Consider the following 9,099-nt stretch of genomic DNA (forward strand, 5'->3'; position numbering starts at 1 on the left):
CATCAGATAAAGCACCGGGTCCAGATGGATTTACAACATTATTTTTTCTAAAATGTTGGGATGTAGTAAGTTTTGATTTACTGGCAGCTCTTGAAGAGTCAAGAAGTAGTTCAGTTTTAAAAAACTTCAATGCTACAAACATAGCTATCCTTCCAAAAGTTAAAGATCCAAAAATTTTTGCAAAATTCAGGCCTATATCTTTGTGCAATACAATATATAAGATTCTTACTAAGGCTATTTATCTAAGGTTGCAGCATCTAATTCCAAAAATTTGTCTCTCCAGCACAAGGAGGCTTTGTACTAGGGAGGGAGATTGTGGAAGGGGATCTGGTTGCCCATGAGGTACTTCATTCGGTTCATACCTCTCACTTGCTGTCATTTATTGCCATGTGAGCAGGTGATGCTTCTGTGACAGAGGGAGTAGCTAAAAGAATATGCTTCGATTGATATCCGAGGATCTTGATCATATTGATTCAGACGGAGTGGACTATGTCAAGTTAATTTCTCTAGTGATCAATTAGAAGACTATGCTTCATGAGATGGAGTCTCATATATATAGGTTGGAAACCCTTTACACTGACTCCTAGGTCATCACTGATTGCGAATAGTAGGTTAACATAGTCGGTTAACACGTAACGATAGGTACATTGTATGATATCGACTAACATAGTCGATCATACTACAAGTGATAATATCATATGCTATTGACATTCACAGTCGATTAATACCAATGATAACATCAAATGATATCGATTGACACTATGAATAAATACAAATAATAATATAGTTGATCATATCAATATAAGTATAACTAACATTAATATTGATGAATATCAATCAATGATTAATTAGCAACTTGATAATGAAAGGGTTTAATTTAGTCATAACTAATCAGTTGTTTGTATTACGTAATTGTATAAGGCCGATAGGCCAATTAGACAATTATATTTGTCTATGTATTCCGAATGAAGCTATTCTATTTTCAACACTTGGCAAGTACATAATGGGGAATCAATACAATTTTATTTTGATTCATGGAATGGCTATACCCCATTATCCCAGATTTATCAATTGCAACCAGTAGTCCCACTCTTCATTCAAAAATGGGGCTCTAAATTGAGACTATGTGAGTGCAAACAATCTATATTTAGGGAAAGTCATTTGGAAGGATCTCATTGATATTGGGGTTGATGCTGATCTAATGAGGCTGCTCCAACAAGTTTTATCTCAGAGGATAGTTTTTTTGACAGATGCAGATGACAAAATCATATGGGCCCCAACCAAAGATGGCTCTTATTCGGTGTAGCATGGACATACAACACTGCAACACTTGATCGAATAGAGCATGCCATTTGGCTGACTTGGGTTATCGATATGTATTCTACCAACCTAGCATGTCTAGTCAATGATGGGTCAGAATAGTCTTATCTTAGTGAGTCTTGCCGATGAGGTTGTGTTTCCTATCCATCGGTGTGACTCTGACGGATGTTGGAAGTCATTGGTGTGTCTCGAGTTCTTTGTAAGAGCCTTAGTAATATGGAGAGTTAGGTCAATGGGGATTGCTTTAGTGTAAGTCAGGTCGATGTTGTTCGAGCAGTTTTGGAAAAGCTATTTGTGTAACTCATGGCAACGGATTGAGTATAGAGGAGATTTGGGGTGACATTGGTCTTCGGAATGACCTGTCAAATGTCAGACTGACTTTTATTGTCTGGCCGATGAACTTGTGGAGCTGGGGTCATTGGGGTGACATGTTGTTTTGGGACAAGTTTTAGATCGTGCCTCCGATGGACGTTGTGTGACCGATGAACTTGTTTGGTTGTACATGGGCGTGACTTGGTCGATAAGTGTTGGTCAAGTTGTTTTGGCCCTGGAACAGTAAACATCGGGATGACTCATGCCGATGTGGTCTTGTTGTTTGTATTATGATTTCGGCCAATGTCTAGCTTAGATAGGTGATAGTTTTATGATTAATTTTTCGAGATATATTATGTATCTTGATAACATTTGTAGTTCATATTGAGCTATAACTAGAGGTTTTCTTGCTGGTTCTTTCCTCCTGGTATGCTCTTTGAACCAATTTTTGTAATCCTTATTATATTAATATATATTAGTGGTTTACCACTTTTGGCAAAAAAATCAGTATCAATGTGTTATTCTATATCCTATCAACGAAAGACCAGTAATAACTCAGCCCAATCATTATTCATTATCTTTCATACCACACTATTGGATAAATATCTAGGCTGCTGGTTAATACATATAAATCACATCCGAAAGCTCTTCTGGATCAAATGCTTAGTGATGTTCTCTCTTCCCCAATTTTCTTCAAACGGGGATCTGCCTTATATATCCTCAAGAGAGGACGAAGAGTTACCCGTTTACCAAGAGTGCCACCCCTTTTGAAACGATATTTCTTTACTTAATTAATTGCTGGTATGATCACACTCTCTCAATTGACCGCTGTCTCCTTAATCATATTTCCATTAATCATTAGTTTACTAATTGTGGTGGTTACTGTTACCTATTTTTCGCTCCTGGCTGAAAAATAGGTTGAGAGATGCTAAGCATGAACAAAAGAAAGCTAGTGTATACTCTTTCTCTATTTTGTGTTTTAAAAATGATGTTCTAAGTACTTTATTCCGTAACAGCAAAGAAAAAACATCTCATTTGCAAAAGAAAAGTATTTTTTATTCATTTTCAAAATGCGTCCCACACAGGAGCCGTGGGACTAGCTACGTATATTCAATGCAGAAGAGAAATATACACATATGTATGCAAGTACAAAGAAAAATAAGGCATGTCAGAAGTGGAACCAGTCATTGCCTGAATGACTGGAACAGTTGGAGATGCTCGTCGTAGCCTTTGTCTTGTTGCTCCCCCCCAGTCCGTTGATGTTTTCCTTCTGATCTGCAAAAAAGGTTGAAACAAACAATGCGTTAGAACTTTTGTTCTAAGCAATAGCTGGCTGCATTTCTGACATATGTACTAATGCACGCATATGTATATATGATCCCTACATACATCGAATGCATATAGCTCGCAAGTACAAAGGAATCTCCAAAAAGGCAAAATCAGATCAAAGGAAAGCCACCGTAAATATGCAATTTTGCTAACAGGTTTGTTTCATGTGTAGGAAAAGGAAAAAGAACAGCTTGCTGTTTATGAAATTCGCTAGCATGAGTGGAGATGAATGCGGCTCCCATGAGGGTTGAGCCCAGCTCATGTGGAGAATGGCAAGGTTTCATACAATCAGATCAACAAGACGACATTTTATGCATCAGGCCTAAAAGATTTTTATGATAAGCTGGAAAAGGCGTGACTGATCAGACATTCCAACAAATTCAGGGTGTTGAGCCTGCAACAACCTACGGGAATTTAGGATTACCTCCTGATCGGTACAGTGTTTTGGAATGGGTGTATCCAACATGGGCAAGAAAGCATGCTCTCGACATAGGTGAAACTGTTAGTCATTTGAAAGGTGCAATTGTTACAGCAGATAGATTTCTGACTGTTAGTGAGGGGTATGCTTGGGAAATAACAAACGAGTGAAGATGGAGGGAGTCATGAAGTAGAGCTCTCAAAGAAATCAATCCCACTTGATATGCAGAACAATGAAGCTGTTTTTCATAAACACTTGCTGAACAGAAGTGATAAATGTATGTATATGGAGGAAAAAACAGAACAGTTTGAAATAGAGGATGCCAATGGCACTGCACCTAAACTAGAAGACTATAATCTAATACAGATAAGTGATCCTGAAAGCCCAATATTTGCAGCTATGGGAGATGACAGCAAATTTAATCAGAAATGCAACACCATCTGTATTGAAGAAGCTAGTACTGAAAATCATATGGAGAAAGCAAGTGCAATGGCATCACATATTGATATATCTTTAATGGTAGATAGAGATACAGCTTCATTGATTTCTGTAAATTCAGAAGAACCAAACAAAGAGAATAAATGTCGAAGGAGTTCACAATTATCTCAGGAGGCATGTAAATACAAGATCATCGCCAGGAGGTAATACTGATGTACAGAAGATTGAAAGATTAGTTATAGTTGATGACACTGAAGTTCGCATTGCAATCATGTCTGAACCAGAAAATACTAAGTGCCGTGGAAAGGTACCTGGTTGGCATCATGCCAAATGTTTTCTAGAAGTGTGTATCTGGACTGGTCCAATGGACAAAATGCCTGGCTGGGACGGTCTTACTGCGGAGGATGAAGAAGCTGTTCAAAATATTGCAAAACCATACATTCAAGATTCAAAAAAGGAAGTGGTTGTGAAGCATGGTGATCAATGGGGTCAAACTATGCAAGCATCATGTGCACTTTCCTTTCTTGATCAGCTATTGCAGCAGGATTTTAGTAAGAGCTCAAACCAGATATTGCAGCAAGAGTATAGTACGAATCTGCAGTGGAATAGTTCAAAGTCTCCTGATTCAGTATTACCCAAGCAGCCAGAATGGTCTTCATTCTGTGAGGTCGACCCCAAAACAGAGATTCTTGAGAAATGCAATTTCATAGACAAGAAAGTGTTGATGTCAAAAGGGCTGAAAGAAGGCTCAGGTAATGGAAGGGGAGAGAATTTGGAACAACAGAAAATACAAACAGAGCAGTAGCAACAAGAGAGAGAGACATTAGTGACGATCTGGTGAAACAAGAAAAATCAAGGAAAAATGATAGTGTACCTTTCAATGAATGTCAAATATCATTGAAATCAAACCAATTAGCAGCTGAAGAATGTCTCACATAAAATAAGGTATTCAAAGTCTCAGAAAGATTTTTTATCGCATCTTGCTGGCAGAAAATCATGCCAAGCAGTTGTCGCAAATAATATGTGTTCAAGCTTTATCATAAGTCAGAGATGGTAGTAAGAAATGTGAAAATGCCGGTGAGAAGAAATTGATAAGTATTGACTCTAGACTACTGGTCAAGGATAATGTGGAGAAAAGTTCTGAAAACAAACCTGTTTGGAAGGCCAAATATGATGAGGATTTGGGTGCTAAAATTAATGAGGTTGATATGAAGGAAACTGTATCATTTCTTTCCTTTTGCTATAAGTAAATTGAACCCAGAAACTAGTCTAATACATGGAGAATTCAACAGCTGTGAGCAAAATCAATATCCCAAGTTTGACAGTATCAAAGCATGATCTTTTGTGCAGTAAAGTGAAATATTTATATGTTGCTATTACCCGTTCAAGACAAGGAGTTCTCATCAAAAGCTTCATACAGTGCCCGAAAATGGAAAAAGCACAGTTTTTTCGAACTGTTGTTCTAATATTTTTGATAGAAAGGGAAAAATAATCCTGTATACCAAGGAATGAAGTTTTTCAGAAAAAACAACAGATCACAAGTCAATTTTTACAGATGCAAGCAGACATAGAATGTTTTCTACAGTGGGGTTTATATTTTTAATGGAGATGTTGTATACAGCCCAGGGAAAATAGTTTCCAGAAAATACAGCAAAAGACATGAATGAATTTTTCGCAAAAATACAAGCAAATGCCGAACAGGTTCGAGCCATAGAAAGATCTTCAAAAAACGCAGAAAAGGAAGCCAATATGTTGCATTAAAAAAAAGCTTTTCTTTCTTTCCAGAATCAAAAAAAAAAAAAATGGCGGACCTGTGCAAAAGTGGCAGACGCAAGGTGAAACGAGCGCCCAGCAAGCAAGGAGGCCGAGCTCCAGACACCCAGAAAGTCTCCAAAATGCAGCGGATTTCCCCAGCGGCTCTCAAAAATGAGCCCGAAAATAGCAGAAAATACAGTCGAAGAGCAGGTCTCAGGCAGAAACAGAGGCCCAGCGTTCAAAAACGCGCCCAGAACTGAAGAATGCACCATTTCTTTCCTTCAAACCCTAAGCGACGCCCAGTGCAGAGCCGTTTCCAGAATCATCGAGAGCAAAAGTAAAGAGGCGAATGAAAGTTTTTTAGGGTTATGTTTCCCTAAAAACGTCTTCATTTAAAAAATCATTTCTTTCCTTCATATGCCACGCGATATGCATAGTGGCAAGGTTCGCATGTATTGCTAAGTGATTTTTATCACCTTAAAAAAAGCCTTGTAATCTCCTTGCTTCCTAAGTGATTTCTATCACTTTGTCCCCCTTTTAATATTTCATATGCCAAATGTCTAAAAATCAAGAGGTGCGCCCTATGGAGTGCTTGCTAACAATGTCTTTTTAAAGTTTTCTTTTATTAAAAAAATTTATTATTTTTTGATTAAAAATTTGTTTAATATTATTCTTATTTAATATTTAAAAAATAATAAATTATAATAAATTTTTTTTTTTATTTATTAAAGTGTTAAATAAAACACTTTTATTAAATATGTTTTTTTTATTACACCTTATTATTATTTAATAAATAAAATTAATAAGATTGTATTATTTAAAGTGATTTATTTATTTTATCGCTTTAAATAAAACAATTTTATTACTTTTATATTATTAAAACTTTTAAATATAAATAAAAATAAAATCAAACGAATGTTTGACCAAATAGTAATAAATCCTTTTTTTAAAAATCACTTTATTAGATATTTTTTTTGGGGCAGAAGGAGGGATATTTTTTGCATTTATGAGGGCTTGCAGGCCTGTCAGAGGCATTTCAGAAGCATTTATGTTGCATTTATGAGGTTTTATGTTTGCAGAATGGATGACTTAGCCTTTTGGCTCAAGTTTATCCCTTTTGAGATATTTTTGAGGCTAAAAAGTTAGGGTTTCTGAGTTTGCTCGACCAAAAAGGAGGAGGTGGAGTCTTCTTGATATGTTTGAAAAAAGACATATATACTGACAGCCTTCCTTTTTGTAAGGGTTCTGATTCATTCATCTTGGAGCAGACTGTAATTTTTTGGTTCTCTCTGCAAGAATGGATGTCTTTGTAACACATTTTCAGGATTTATGAAGCTTGGTGATACCTGTTTGGCAAGGATAATAGCTTGTTTTGCTGCTCTACTTCTCATCCTTCTTTGTTACTGCATCTTCAGGGTTAGTCAGTTCTTTGGTGGTTGGCTTTTGCCCCCCTTAAAATTTACATCTCCTTTTGATGCTTTATGCAGAAATACATGTACTACTTGCAGGTCATAAGCTGTGTTTTAATGATTAATGGTCTTAGGTTGTGAAAAAAGGATTTTTTCCCTCTTAGGACTGTGATTATCCAGCCTGTTTATGAAGCATTGATGCAAGGGTTATGAGTTGTTGGTCAGTGTGAAAAAGGGTTCATTATCATTGCTGTACTGTGTGTCTTATGCTTAGATAGAGTCCAAAAAGAATACCATCTGGTGCAATCACCTTATTTTCAGGTTTTAGTTTTTGTATTATCTCCTCCTCACTCTTTTCCCTGAAGAAATTGTTAGTTTAGGTGCAGAATCTGAAAAGAACCAGCTTACTCTGGAGGTTCACTCCATTTTTTAGGCAACCCACAGGCCTAGGAGGGTTCCCATGTGTCACAGGCCTGCTGAGTTGATAGCTTAGCAAACAGGGGTGCAGGTCCAAGTGATAACAGTTACATGAACCTTTGATTGCTTATCGCCGTGATGAGGAGATCCTTTAATTACTTATCGCTGCCTCTGTCTAAATGCTGCGACCACATGATAGTTAAAGTTCCTTGTAAATTGCTGATCATGACACTGTACTCACTGATTACCTTTTTAGAACTAATCGTTACCATTATAATTAAGTTGTTGACTTTGCTTGCTTTCCTTAACATCTTTATAAACATATCAACCACCTTTGTATAGTTGGTTATTATATCTTAAACATAGTATCGGCTATCTTAATAAAGTGAATATTGGCTGCTTAAACCTATCTTTGTCCTTAGACTGGCCAATCAAATGAAGCTTATTGAATCGGCCATAATATGAATTAGATATGTCTTGAGTGTCTTAATGAATCCGCCATAATATGAATTAGATATGCCTTGAGGGTCTTAATGAATCGGCTAGCATTATTATCAAATTTCTTAAGTCATCTCTCCCACTCAAGTCATGATACCAGATTACGTGGAAGGTCTACATGCTCTAGCTGTATGTTCTTTGAGGAAGTTGTACGTAATAATAATTTCATTATTAATTCTATTTAATATCATTTCCTTTTTTGATGAGTCGTCCATTAAATTTTTCTTTCTTGCTTGTTTGAGTTCAATTTGGGAGATAAGAAAGTTGTGATGTCTTTGAAAAGACAATTTTCTTTTGTTAGGGCATTTACTGACAAACTGAGGCATGACATCTAATCCTTTGGAAAAACCTCTTTTTTAACACTAATTAAAATGGGGGTTCATTAGTGGGACCCAATATAATAATATCACGATGTTCATATATCTTCATCAACCATCTGAGAGAGCAAGCAAATGATAATTAGTTGTAGCAGTTTGTCTGTAAGCATAGAACATGAGGACTGAAAAAACAACTTTGTAGGTCTTCATCTTAAACATTTTACTAGTCTATTGAGACACTGTATACTGAATGGAAGCTAGTGAATTCTCGCTTTGAACAAATATAAAGAATTTACTTTGCCCATTAAGACAAATGTCTATTAGTAGTAGTGCTAAAATGTCGAGCAGTGTTTGGGCCTTATTGCTACCAAGATTTGCTATTTCATGAATATTTTTTTCTTACTTCAAAGAAATATAGGATACATGGATTTAATGTAACTAAATTGACACAAATTGAACATTCATTCAACATAAATAAATCTTATTTCGATAAGCAAATTTTTTTGTGGGATCTATGTTTTAAAATTTTAGTTATTAGTGCTAAAAAGATTCAAGTTTTAGAGTTATTTTGCTAAGTCCTACAAAAATGAGGACACCATCATGAGGAAAGGAACAATGTCGTAGTTTGTGAAATTTAAGGGTAGAAATGAAGTTCACCTACTCTCTTTGGTTTTCTCAATTCAATAGATTATAGTTTGATGAATGATATGTGTAAGCATTAGATGGTACTACATGAGAATAGGCAAAAGATACCTTCAAGTAGATTTGCCTTATGATGATGTCATTTTTGTTATTCATATTCTTGCTCAATATTTATCCATTCTCAACTAATGGTGGCTGTAGCTAAGCTTCATGTTTCATATCAGATGCATATGATCTTTATTTT

Source organism: Cryptomeria japonica, chromosome 5 (assembly GCF_030272615.1).
Source record: "Cryptomeria japonica chromosome 5, Sugi_1.0, whole genome shotgun sequence".
Lineage (NCBI taxonomy): Eukaryota > Viridiplantae > Streptophyta > Pinopsida > Cupressales > Cupressaceae > Cryptomeria > Cryptomeria japonica.